The sequence below is a fragment of the Pseudophryne corroboree genome, chromosome 4, assembly GCF_028390025.1.
Source record: "Pseudophryne corroboree isolate aPseCor3 chromosome 4, aPseCor3.hap2, whole genome shotgun sequence".
NCBI lineage: Eukaryota > Metazoa > Chordata > Amphibia > Anura > Myobatrachidae > Pseudophryne > Pseudophryne corroboree.
The window spans coordinates 717,591,762-717,606,261 of NC_086447.1; the positions used below are offsets into that span (position 1 = coordinate 717,591,762).

The 14,500-nt window shown below is 45.0% G+C and overlaps 1 long non-coding RNA gene across 1 annotated transcript in view; it reads right to left on the bottom strand.

Moving 5' to 3' along the window:
- LOC134910226 (uncharacterized) overlaps positions 1-13,327 on the bottom strand; it is a 104,263-nt gene extending 90,936 nt beyond the window's left edge. The window contains exons 1-2 of the long non-coding RNA XR_010176149.1: positions 13,092-13,327; positions 2,891-2,958 (exon numbers count right to left, since the gene is read on the bottom strand). This is a non-coding gene — a long non-coding RNA (uncharacterized LOC134910226). The remainder of the gene's footprint in view (positions 1-2,890; positions 2,959-13,091) is intronic.
- Between the last annotated feature and the right edge of the window lie 1,173 nt (positions 13,328-14,500).

Sequence of the window (14,500 nt, forward strand, 5' to 3'; positions counted from 1 at the left end):
TTGTACCCAATGTCCACTTAACCACGGACATGTGGACAAGTGGAGCAGGGCAGACTCAGGACTATATGACTGTGACAGCCCACTGGGTAGATGTATGGACTCCCGCCGCAAGAACAGCAGTGGCGGCACCAGTAGCAGCATCTCGCAAACGCCAACTCTTTCCTAGGCAGGCTACGCTTTGTATCACCGCTTTCCAGAATACGCACACAGCTGAAAACCTCTTACGGCAACTGAGGAAGATCATCGCAGAATGGCTTACCCCAATTGGACTCTCCTGTGGATTTGTGGCATCGGACAACGCCAGCAATATTGTGCGTGCATTATATCTGGGCAAATTCCAGCACGTCCCATGTTTTGCACATACCTTGAATTTGGTGGTGCAGATTTATTTAAAAAACGACAGGGGCGTGCAAGAGATGCTGTCGGTGGCCAGAAGAATTGCGGGACACTTTCGGCGTACAGGCACCACGTACAGAAGACTGGAGCAACACCAAAAACGCCTGAACCTGCCCTGCCATCATCTGAAGCAAGAAGTGGTAACGAGGTGGAATTCAACCCTCTATATGCTTCAGAGGATGGAGGAGCAGCAAAAGGCCATTCAAGCCTATACATCTGACCACGATATAGGAGGTGGAATGCACCTGTCTCAAGCGCAGTGGAGAATGATTTCAACGTTGTGCAAGGTTCTGCAACTTTTTGAACTTGCCACACGTGAAGTCAGTTCAGACACTGCCAGCCTGAGTCAGGTCATTCCCCTCATCAGGCTTTTGCAGAAGAAGCTGGAGGCATTGAAGGAGGAGCTAAAACAGAGCGATTCCGCTAGGCATGTGGGACTTGTGGATGGAGCCCTTCATTCGCTTAACCAGGATTCACGGGTGGTCAATCTGTTGAAATCAGAGCACTACATTTTGGCCACCGTGCTCGATCCTAGATTTAAAACCTACGTTGGATCTCTCTTTCCGGCAGACACAAGTCTGCAGGGGTTCAAAGAACTGCTGGTGAGAAAATTGTCAAGTCAAGCGGAACGCGACCTGTCAACATCTCCTCCTTCACATTCTTCCGCAACTGGGGGTGCGAGGAAAAGGCTACGAATTCCGAGCCCACCCGCTGGCGGTGATGCAGGGCAGTCTGGAGCGACTGCTGATGCTGACATCTGGTCCGGACTGAAGGACCTGCCAACGATTACCGACATGTCGTCTACTGTCACTGCATATGATTCTCTCACCATTGAAAGAATGGTGGAGGATTATATGAGTGACCGCATCCAAGTAGGCACGTCAGACAGTCCGTACGTATACTGGCAGGAAAAAGAGGCAATTTGGAGGCCCTTGCACAAACTGGCTTTATTCTACCTAAGTTGCCCTCCCACAAGTGTGTACTCCGAAAGAGTGTTTAGTGCCGCCGCTCACCTTGTCAGCAATCGGCGTACGAGGTTACTTCCAGAAAATGTGGAGAAGATGATGTTCATTAAAATGAATTATAATCAATTCCTCCGTGGAGACATTCACCAGCAGCAATTGCCTCCAGAAAGTACACAGGGAGCTGTGATGGTGGATTCCAGTGGGGACGAATTGATAATCTGTGAGGAGGGGGATGTACACGGTGATGAATCGGAGGATGATGATGAGGTGGACATCTTGCCTCTGTAGAGCCAGTTTGTGCAAGGAGAGATTAATTGCTTCTTTTTTGGTGGGGGTCCAAACCAACCCGTCATTTCAGTCACAGTCGTGTGGCAGACCCTGTCACTGAAATGATGGGTTGGTTAAAGTGTGCATGTCCTGTTTATACAACATAAGGGTGGGTGGGAGGGCCCAAGGACAATTCCATCTTGCACCTCTTTTTTTCTTTCATTTTTCTTTGCATCATGTGCTGTTTGGGGACTATTTTTTGAAGTGCCATCCTGTCTGACACTGCAGTGCCACTCCTAGATGGGCCAGGTGTTTGTGTCGGCCACTTGGGTCGCTGAGCTTAGTCACACAGTAACCTAATTGCGCCTCTTTTTTTCTTTGCGTCATGTGCTGTTTGGGGAGTGTTTTTTGGAAGGGCCATCCTGCGTGACACTGCAGTGCCACTCCTAGATGGGCCAGGTGTTTGTGTCGGCCACTTGGGTCGCTGAGCTTAGTCACACAGTAACCTAATTGCGCCTCTTTTTTTCTTTGCGTCATGTGCTGTTTGGGGAGTGTTTTTTGAAAGGGCCATTCTGAGTGACACTGCAGTGCCACTCCTAGATGGGCCAGGTGTTTGTGTCGGCCACTTGGGTCGCTGAGCTTAGTCACACAGCTACCTCATTGCGCCTCTTTTTTTCTTTGCGTCATGTGCTGTTTGGGGAGTGTTTTTTGGAAGGGCCATCCTGCGTGACACTGCAGTGCCACTCCTAGATGGGCCAGGTGTTTGTGTCGGCCACTTGGGTCGCTGAGCTTAGTCATCCAGCGACCTCGGTGCAAATTTTAGGACTAAAAATAATATTGTGAGGTGTGAGGTGTTCAGAATAGACTGAAAATGAGTGTAAATTATGGTTATTGAGGTTAATAATACTATGGGATCAAAATGACCCCCAAATTCAATGATTTAAGCTGTTTTTTAGGGTTTTTTGAAAAAAACACCCGAATCCAAAACACACCCGAATCCGACAAAAAAAAAATTCGGTGAGGTTTTGCCAAAACGCGTTCGAACCCAAAACACGGCCGCGGAACCGAACCCAAAACCAAAACCCGAAAAATTTCCGGTGCACATCTCTAATTCACAGGACCCAAGGAGGATTACCAGAAATATTAACTTCAGGAGGGCACCCCGGCACCTTTGCCTCTTATCATCCAGAGTGCCAGACGACCACACAAATATATATTATATATCATTATAACTGATGACACTAATAATGATAATAGCATACCTTCCATTTCAGTCATCCCAATATTGGCCAAACAGTCCCGCTTATCAGACACTGTCTCACCATTCCACCTGTGGAGCAGAGTGGACAACAGATGGAAAAGGTTGGGAGGGCAGTCTCTCACTATTGGGGGAAAATTTACTAACAATTGTTTTGGGTCAATTTTCCATATTTTTACGATAATTCAGCGTTTTTCCTCATCACAAATTTACTATGAACCAAAAGTGACTTCGCACACCAAATTCTGTAAAACATCATCAGAACAAATATTGTCAAGATAACATTGATACCATAGCAAATTGCAAATTTACTAAGAATTGTTTTTGTGAAATTGCTCAAACACACACCACAATCGCATCTCAATGCACCAGGGGGGGTCATTCCGAGTTAAACGTAGCTGTGCTAAATTTAGCACAGCTACGATCAGGCAATCAGACATGCGGGGGGATGCCCAGCACAGGGCTAGTCCGCCCTGCATGTCAGTGCCGGCCTAACCCCCCCATCCCTGCAGAAATGCAAAAGCATCGCACAGCGGCGGTGCTTTTGCATTTCAGGAGTATCTCCTGGCCAGTGCAGCTCCTGCGGCTGGCCGGGAGAACCTCCTCGCAGCCCGGGCCGCCCCCCCCAATGGTCCGGCCACACCTGCATTGGCCAGACTGCACCCCCTAAATGGCGGCTTAACGCCGACGTCCAGCCCCCTCCCGCCCAACGACCGCCACTGCCTGTCAATCAGGCAGAGGCGATCGCTACAATACAATGGCCTTCGATAAACTGCAGAGAGCGATCGGGTTGGAATGACCCCCAAATCAATGCGCAAGTGTGTTTGCATGTATAAATGAGATAAATGCAGGCCTTTGTGTTGCAAGTGAATATAAGAGTTAATTAAAAAAGAAAAAACAACGTGTATTTTCCCCCTTCCCCCCAAAGAGAAACCATCACCGGGGTCTGTGAGCCACTCCAGGTTCATGAAATCTAAGGAGAAAACTGTGTGGGGAGTCCCCATATTGCACTGAACCAGCACCAAGCTCTCGAGCTGGTCCTGGTACTAGAAATACAGGGGGGGAAATGCATAGGGGTCCATGTTAGTCCCTAGACCAGCACCGGGCTCTTACTGGGGGAGGAGGGTGTAATGCCTCAACCATTTGATGAGGTGCCTCGACCAAAGCATTCGGCCACCCCAACTAGCCACCCCAGCCTGGTATTCCTTGGAAAATGGGAACCCCTCAATAAAGGCGTTTCCCTTCTCAAGGATCCCCCAGGGCTAGAGTGAAGCCCGGAGCTATCCCCAGCACACCTGGGCAGTGGGTGCTGATAGCATTTCAGGTCCTGACAAGCCTCCTCCGCATGCCTATACATGGAGAACCACAATTACCAGCATGCATGGCATTAAGGGCCCGCTGATATCTATAGTCCCCCTGTAAAATAAATATTAATATAAAGACAGCACACACACACCATAGAAAGTATAACTTTAATACACAGACTCACATATACTCACCTTGTCCCTGGTGTTGCTCAGTTCACTGTTTGGTTCTCTTGTCCGTTACCATCCCATGGCATTAAAAATAAAAAAATAAATCTGAACAAGGCCAGACCTAGGGGAGCTATATATACATATACACATAGCTATTTTCCGCAAATGGTTGAACCCACATGGTTTCGGTCATTTGCAGAGACGTCAGCCAATCAGTGGCTGTTACCATGGGAACAGGCCGCTAATTGGATGTGACTGCTCTGTCAGTCAATGGCCAGGCTGGTATTGATTGACAGCGCTTTTACAGCCAATCATCGACCTGTTCCCATGGTTAGTAAATGTGCAATTTGTGGTGCAAAACATTCCGTCGATAAGGGGCAATTAAAGACCGCAGCCCAAAATTATTCTTAGTAAGTTTTCCCCCTGCTCTACATGGTATGCACACAGCATCGAAACACTGATGTAAGAGGCTGGGAGTCGGTTCAGGCAGTGCTGGGCATGCCCAAAAGGCATGCACAAAGATCCAAGACTCCCCTACCAATGTTGGGAGGTATGTAATAGGAGTATTAGGACCTGAACACACAGAACAGATTGCTGCTGCTTCTTTGGATTGAGCAGCGATGTGTTAAAATGCTAATGCAACGTGAAGCATCTATAGGAAAAAGCTGCATGCTGCCAGCATCTGCGATGTGAGTGATGCGTTTGAAGACGCAGCATCAGATCACCATTGTGACCATAAGTTGTGATGTTGGCACTGAAGATAATGCTCAGCAAGAGCAAGAAAGTCTGCATTGTAAAATGCAGACCCTTGTCTCTGTACTCCTAGAATTATTTATTATTTGTTTAGTAACAGTTTCCTATATAGCGCAGCAAACTCTGTTGCACTTTACAATTTGAAACAGCAATGATAAAACATAACTGGGTGTCATGACCACCGGCCGATTTTCCAGATACGCCAATCCGAGAATTGCCGTCCGTGACTTCTGGATTACACTAACCACGTCACTGCCACCAGCAAGAAGGTTTTAGCAAGGCTGTCTTCGTTTCGGCCTACACACGCACTTAATACGTCACAAAATAATAGCATGGACCATGAAGGCCTTGGGCATAAGAATCACAGAACCAAAACTAGAAATTAAGTATTTAATTTCAAGAATATCTTCAGAGCTTTAGTACAAAAAAGAGTTACAAAGATGATGAGAAATATTTAAAAGAACACACAGAGCAGGATACAATTTCAAATAAAACAAAAGGGAGGATAATTTCAGAAACCTACTCAACAGCGAGTAAGCCTTCTGTGTGGAGGGATTTCACAATGTAAGAGATATATGGTGCATTCCCAGCTCTTAGCTGTTTCCCTCAGAAATGAACAACACCGTATGTGTGAGAGGGGCAAATATAGCCGCCTCACAGCTGCAGCCCCCACTGTTTCCTTAACTCTCTCAATGCTGTGTACCTGGGCAGTGAGATACCAGATTTACTTTTTCAACAGCTGTCTTAAGTTTCAAGAGGTCAGGTTTCTTGACCTGGCCTGGCTTTTCTGTAATGTTTCTTCTAACTATAGTTAATAGCTTCTTAGATAAGGTAAGGGCCATAAACTAACCTCTGACTTCCCACTATACATCAAGTGTCCTCTACTCCCATATCTATGTAGCTATGAGTTCACTTAGAGGACAGGCTGGAATCCATGTTGTGTCACAGACTCCATTACATTATACATTAGACATTACAAACAAGTCTTATATCGCTGGATGCAAGTAAACGTCCCATTTTGCCACACTGGGTAATAACAAACAGTCATAGAGGTAGGAAGGCCCTGCTCACAAGCTTACAATCTATACCCCCAGAAAATGGGGGTGACATGCTCCTATTTGTAGGAATGTTATATTTGCCTGCCTCCTCCCCACCACCAAACCCCGGCAGTCTGTCATTCAGGTTGTGGCTTAGTAGGCACTATGCAGGACAGTTCTACTTACCATCAGGGATGTACACAAATCTCTGAATCAGGCCCTTAGTTTATTTAACAGGTTACAAATACAGTACACTACCACTCATTGGCTCACCAAGTACACGCTGGTACCAATGCGCCCTGATGATAATTATGACATATGGATAGTGAGTCTGCACAATGCAGTATGCACATTTATTTCTGTGCATGCAATGTCAGAGCATTTATATTTGTATGGATTGAACGCAAAACTTTGCTTCTCCGCACTCATCATAGTCTGCAGGAATATAGGTATACTAGGGGTGTGGCAAAAGGAGCCATGTGCTACACAGGAACTAAGGGTATTTAGCTGATAAACCCAGGGAATTCATATATTTGGAGGATAGAAAATGCGTGTCTTACCTGCAGTGCACCTCTCCCCTGCATCTGCTGCAACTGAAACCATGTAACTGATCAACCAGAACACCTGGGAGGAACTCCCTTAAGAAAACAGGGTGGCTCAACTTAAATGGGAAGTGGACCTTCACTGCTCATTTACCCAGCAACAATGGGAGTTGATTTACCTCTCGTCACATACTATGTCCAAATGTACCAATCATATCGAAATGTACTTTAAACTGTTGCACAGACTTTACTTTACCCCTGCCAAGCAGCATAAGATCTTGCCTATGGGGTCCAAACTATGCCGTAGGAACTGCACAGAAGTAGGAAATATCTTCTATGTTTTCTGGGGGTGTCCTATACTCTGCCAGCTCTGGAAGAATGTTTTTACACTTGCCTCCGCAGTTCTTCATATCTCCCTCCTGCGATAACACAGGATTGGAAGAGCCCTTCTCCTCCAACACTTCTTAAAATTGTCAGGAAGATCCATCACACCTTTCAAATGGAGACCTCTGGTATACCCTATTCCTTTACGGCTAAATCTCCACTAGTAAAATGGTTCCGGTGGCAAGAGTATTCGACATCGCGAGACAGAGCTAATTTAACTTTAGAACCAGATTGATTACATGGCCTGGTTCTGCAGAGATTAGAAACTGCACACACAAACAAGAGGAAAGCCATGCTAACCGAACTTGACGAGGTACAGCAACAGCTGAACCAACAATAATACTTAACCAAGTAACAGTGCAGGAACACACAAAGCACTGGGCAGGCGCCCAGTATCCTCTAAGGACTACGAAAAAAGGATTTACCGGTAGGTAATTAAAATCCTATTTTCTCTTACGTCCTAGAGGATACTGGGGTCCATTTAGTACCATGGGACGTACCAAAGCTCCCAAACCGGGTGGGAGAGTGCTGAGGTTCCTGCAGAACTGATTGACCAAACTGAAGGTCCTCAGAGGCCAAAGTATCAAACTTGTAGAACTTAGCCAACATGTTTGAACCTGACCAAGTAGCCGCTCGGCAGAGCTGTAAAGTCAAGACACCCCGGTCAGCCACCCAGGAAGAACCCACCGACCTAGTAGAGTGGGCCTGTACAGATTTAGGAACCGGCAAACCTGCCATAGAGTAAGCATGCTGGATAGTAAGCCTGATCCAGCGAGGAATAGACTGCTTTAAAGCAGGACACCCAATTTTATTGAGATCATAGAGCATAAACAGCAAGTCTGATTTTTTGTGACGCGCTGTCCACTTCACATACATCAATCACAACATCCAGAGACTTTGAAGTAGTAGAGGTGTCGGTAAACACCGGGACGACAATAGTTTGATTGATATGAAACGCAGACACCACCTTTGGAAGAAATTGCTGACGAGTTCTGAGTTTAGCACTATCTTCATGAAAAATCAAATAGGGGCTCTTATGAGACAACGCCCCCAATTCCGACACACGTCTTGCAGAAGCCAAGGCCAACAGTGTTACGGTCTTCCACGTAAGAAACTTTACGTCAACCTCCTGTAAAGGCTCAAACCATTCAGACTGTAGAAACTGCAACACCACGTTGAGATCCCAAGGTGCCATGGGAGGCGGTTGGATGTGCAGAACACCTTTCAAGAACATCTGAACCTCAGGGAGGGAAGCCAACTGTTTCTGGAAGAAAATGGATAAGGCCGAAATCTGGACTTTTATGGAGCCCAGGCGTAGGCCCACATCCACACCTGACTGCAGAAAAAGCAGAAAACATCCCAGTTGAAACTCCACAACAGGAAATTTCCTGAGACGTATTTTCTCCAAATGCGGTGGTAATGTTTAGACGTTACCGTTTTTCTGGCTTGGATGAAGGTAGGAATTACCCTGTCCGGAATGCCTTTCCGGGCTAGAATTTGATACTCAACCTCCATGCTCTCAAACGTAGCTGCGGTAAGTCTTGATAGATGAATAGCCCCTGTTGCAGAAGATCCTCTGGAAGAGGTAGAGTTCACGGATCCTCCAGGAGCATTTCCAGTAGACTGGCGTACCAAGCCCTTCTCGGCCAATCCGGAGCAATGAGAATTGCTTGAATCTTTTCCCTTTTTATTCTTTTGAGAATTCTTGGGATCATTGGAAGTGGTGGAAACACATACACCATCTGATAGACCCATGGAGTCACCAGAGCATCCACCGCTACTGCCTGTGGGTCTCGACCTGGAACAAAACCGCCTGAGCTTCTTGTTGAGACGAGAGGCCATCATGTCGATCTGTGAAATTCCCCACTGATGTGTCAAGCACCTGAACACTTCCGGGTGAAGGCCCCACTCTCCTGGGTGGAGGTCGTGTCTGCTGAGGAAGTCTGCTTCCCAGTTGTCTGCTCCCGGAATGAAGACTGCAGACAACGCGTGTCTTTCTGTCCAGAGGAGAATCTTTGTTACCTCTGACATTGCAGCTCTGCTCTTCGTTCCGCCCTGTCGGTTTATGTACATTACCGCCGTCACATTGTCCGACTGAACCTGGGTGTCCTGATCTTGAAGAAGATGTGATGCCTGTAGAAGGGCGTTGTATATGGCCCTTAGTTCCAGAATGTTGATTGGAAGAATGGTTTCCTGACTTGACCATGGGGATCATTCCGAGTTGATAGCTCGCTAGCTACTTTTTGCAGCCGTGCGAACGCATAGTCGCCGCCCACTGGGAGGTGTATATTTGCTGCGCAAGGGTCCGATCAGACTTGCGATCGCAAGGGTGCGATCGCATGTGTATCCGAGCGGTACATAAATAGTTTGTGCGGTTTCTGAGTAGCTCAGAACTTACGCAGACATCCGCCCTGCAAACGCTTGGACACGCCTGCATTTTTCCAAACACTCCCAGAAAACGGTCAGTTGACACCCACAAATGCCTTCTTCCAGTCAATCTCCTTGCGATCGGCTGCGTGAATGGATTCTTCATTAAATCCATCGCACAGCAACGATCCGCTTTGTAACTGTATGACGCGCCTGCGCATTGTGGTGCATACGCATGTGCAGTAGTGACCTGATCGCTGCGCTGTGAAAAATGGCAGCGTGCGGTCAGGTCAGAATGACCCCCCATTTTCCTTGGAAGTGTTCCCCCTGAGTGACTGCTCCCCAACCTCTGAGGCTTGCACCTGTGGTTAGCAGATTCCAATTTTGAATCCCGAACCTTCGGCCCCCTTCAGAGAAGTCTGAAACCACCACAGAAGAGAAATCCTGGCTCTTGGCGACAGATGTATCCTCTGATGCATGTGGAGATGTGATCTGGACCATTTGTCCAACAGATCCAGCTAGTAGGACCTTGCGTGAAACCTCCCGTGCTGCATCACCTCGTAAGCGGCTACCATCTTTCCCAGAAGGCGAATGCATACATCCACTGATATCCGGGTTGGTTTTAGAACATCCCGCACCATCGACTGGATTACCAATGCCTTTTCCAATGGAAGGAATACCTTCTGTGCCTCCGTATCCAGTATCATCCCCAGGAACGGAAGCCTCCGTGTTGGTTCCAGGTGAGATTTTGGTAGGTTCAGAATCCAACCATGATCCCGGAGTAGTCGAGTTGAGAGGGCAATGTTGTCCAACAACCGCTCCCTGGATGGTGCTTTTATCAGCAGATCGTCCAGGTACGGGATTATGGGGGTAATTCTGAGTTGATCGCAGCAGCAAGTTTGTTAGCAATTGGGCAAAACCATGTGCACTGCAGGGGGGGGGGGCAGAATTAACATTTGCAGAGAGTTAAATTTGGGTGGGTCTTTTCGTTTCTGTGCAGGGTAAATACTGGCTGCTTTATTTTTACACTGCAATTTAGATTTCAGTTTGAATACACCCCACCCAAATCTAACTCTCTCTGCACATGTTATATCTGTCCTCCCTGCAGTGCACATGGTTTTTCCCAACTGCTAACAAATTTGCTGCTGCGATCAACTCAGAATTAGGCCCTATGTTCACTCCTTGTTTGCGGATGAGACACATCATCTCTGCCATTACCTTGGTGAACACCCTCTGTGCCGTGAAAAGGCCAAATGGCAGGGCCTGGAACTGGCAGTTACAGTCCTGTAAGGCAAACCTTAGATAAGCCTGATGAGGCGGCCAGATTGGGATATGAAGGTACGCATCCATGATATCCAGAGACACCAAGAATTCCCCTTCGACCAGACCTGAGATCACCGCTCTGAGACTCCATCTTGAATTTGAACACCCGCAAATACGGGTTCAGTGACTTGAGGTTTAAAATGGATCTTACCGAACTGTCTGGTTTCGATATCACAAACAGGTTGGAATAATAAACTTTTGTTCTGTAGCTGAGGTGGAACTGGAACAATGACCTGAGTCTGTACCAGTTTTTGAATTGCATCCTGTAAATTTATACTTGCCTACTGAGAAGCTGGTAAGCCTGATTTGAAGAATCTGTGAGGTGGGAGTTCCTGAAACTCCAGTCTGTACCCCTGGGTGATGAGCTCATTGACCCAGGGATCCTGGCATGATGTCGCCCATATGTGACTGAAATCTCTTAATCTGGCTCCCACCTGCCTGTCTTCCAGGTAGTGCGGTCCACCATCATGCTGAAGGCTTTTAGGAAACAGAACCTGAGTTCTGTTCCTGTGAGCCTGCAATTGCTTGTTTTCTGGGTTTACCTCTATTGCCTTTGAAGGCTGTAGAAGATTAAACAATGTGTTTGTTGCAAAGAGGCAACAAGAAGAATAGATTGCTTTTTGGAGCACTCTTTTATAACAATATTTAATTTGCAATTCGTGTGAAATGATTATAATAATTTAAAACGTAACCTTTAATTCATACTCCTAAAATAAACAGGGATTTTCTGAATAGCAATAACTATTTTATAAATCTTATTCTATGAAAACATGAATTCAATTGTATCCCTTCTAAAGAACAATTATATGTCTTATATTATATCTAAGTGAAAGAATATTTACATGTTTGTTATTAGATTAATATCGCATTTGTGGTAAAATATTGATGAATCTCAATGCATATGTAAATCGCAGCTGGTAGTAACCATTTGATATCGCCATCACCCGCAAATAAATTCTTTTACTCTAAATCTGTGTCCGTGGCAGTCAGAATTACATTCAAATCTGTTATAACTATGTATACCAATGTCATAAACACCTGTTTCTAACCTATGTCAATATGTTAATCAATATTAATTCCTGCCAAATTCCTAGATACAAGTGTTACATATCCAGCATGTTTTATTTGACCAAGATTATTCCAAACCAGTAAATCAGGTTTATTTCAATCTGCTTAAAATTGCATTGTTAGAATAAACACTATTAATAAAGTATGACATCAGACATTAGACTATAGTATTATCCAATACTGGATACCATACCAATTAGTATAGAAAAAACATGCACAGTAACATATTGGGTGTCAGTTCCTTCAAAAATTCTTACATGCTCTCATATTGGGTAAAATGGTATTGACACAGACAACAGTACATCGCATCAATTATTTCTGTGTAGCAAACTGTTGTTATAAAATCTCACATAAATAGGTTAAGTCATACGCAGAATATTTCCTATGATGACATGATATGTGACATGGTTATGCCCATGAATGATAGAAGTTGTGGGGAGAAGTACAACCCAAGATGCCGTCCCCCTCATCTGCTGCCCAGTATCATCGTAGAGCGGATACTGAGTGAGAGTAAGGGTTATTGCCGGATTGATAGAAGAAATAGATTCGGCGTCACTTTGTCATCCTGTGCCTGGTGTTAGATGGATCCTGTTACCATAGGCATTGCAGGGTCCAAATTCGCCAGCAGGAAACAGGTAAACGCTAGGAAAATCAGATAACAGATATATGATATATCACAACCCTTAGATTAATCTGTTTCATATAATATTCAAGCACTAGTGGTTAGGCTGATAAAATTATCTACCAAGAACATATACCAAGATTTTTGTTGCCTGCAGTTCCTGTGATACCGGAGTTACGCTCAAGCAAATTTATCATAACTGGCGTAATTATATGCTAAAAGCACGTACCACAATGATAGTTGCCTAAAAACTAAAATGAGATATCTCACACACGTGTGTATACTATTAACAGGATGAAATCCTTACCTACAGTTATTGCCACTAGATATATGATTTTAGAGTGCCAAAGAAAGGGTAAACTCCTCCCATTCATCAATTCAGAGGTATAATACCAATACAACTTAAATAAACCATTAGTAACGAAACTTTAACAAGCACATAATGCAATTAAAAAATTAAAGCTACACAGATAGATATGGTACCGAAATGTCAAATATGTTATCAATTTGCGGATAATCGGCTGTATTTGCCGTGGCTGCGGTCAGAAGTGGTGATACTTTTACATGCAAATAATGCAATTAAAAAATTAAAGCTACATGGACAGGTATGGTACCGCTATACCAAATGTGTTACCAGTTTGCAGATAATCGGCTGTAATTGCCGTGGATACGGTCAGGGGTGGTGATTCCTTCCCTATTGCATTTGGACGGCTTCCTCCCGCTGTGAGGTGCCGTGACTGTGCGGCAGCGTGCAGCTACGATCCTTGGATTCAGACCGCACTGACGGCTTCCTCCCGCTGTGAGGTGCCGTGACCGTGTGGCTGCGATCGGTAGACTCGGACTGTACGTACGTTTCACCACGTCGGCTTGATCACCAGTCAGCCTGACGAGGTGCAAACAGTCACCGCATTTAAAATTCTGCTGACCAATCACTATCCTACCTCATTATGTCCCTGTCCGGAGGTCACCTGTGATTACTCAACTATTGCACAGGTCTAATCGCTCGTGTATCCAGCCTCTGTTAATTAGTCTGTATATACACGTAGTCAGTTCTGTTTCAGCCCGTGTTATCAGAAAAACCATTTATTAATTCTATCATGATTGGTACTTTATTAACACAGACTGAAATATTAAGTCAGTATATACTGATTAGTTCTACTCCCTACAATAACTGCAATATTGTGGTGGACAGATTTCCCAGGGTACTCGCAAGATTATTACTGAAATGGGAGAATTATTCGTGGTTGTGGATAATTAGTATAAGTTGTTTAAAAGGGAGATTTTACCTCAGCATCTCTGATGTATCAGTATAGAATGAGACAGAGGGGGTTCTGACAGGGGTTCAATTAGATTTATATTAACATTTGATTATCCAGGATATGGAGGAAGATAAAAAAAGGGGGAAAGTGGAGAAAAGTTTGTGTGCAGAGGGGGAAAAAAAGGGGAAAAAAGGGGGGGGGGGGGGGTGAGGGAAAGGAAAAAGGCACTGGGGGACAAGGAAGTGTGTATGTGGGGAGTGATGGCGTAATTTGTATGAAAAAGTGGGAGAAAGGATAAAGAAAGGGAAAGGGGTGAACCTGAACTTCCTAAATGTGTGTTGAATTAAAACCATGGAATGTGTACGTAATCATGTGACTGTTATGCATATCTGTATAAATGCTGATGAAGATGAGTGCACTATATTAACAGAATGAAAAAGACAAAAAGCATATAAGGACACGGGGGAAAAAATTGGGGACCAACATGGGTCTCCCAACAAAGAAAGAACCTGTGTTATGCACATGATAGGTGAATAATAGTACTAGAAATAAAGAGATGTTAAGTGTGCTATCTAAATAGTTACTTAAAAAAGGGGAAAGAATGTGTCAGTAATCATGCAGCTGGTACTGCACTGACTATAAATAATAAAACTGTGAAATAGTGAACATAAGCCTCCTTAAGTGAGAAGTAACAAAGGTGAGAAATAGTTTGAAAAAAAATGGTTTTACTTGATTGATCAAATATCTGTCTATCCCTACCTGGAAACCTACATGTTAATTAAAT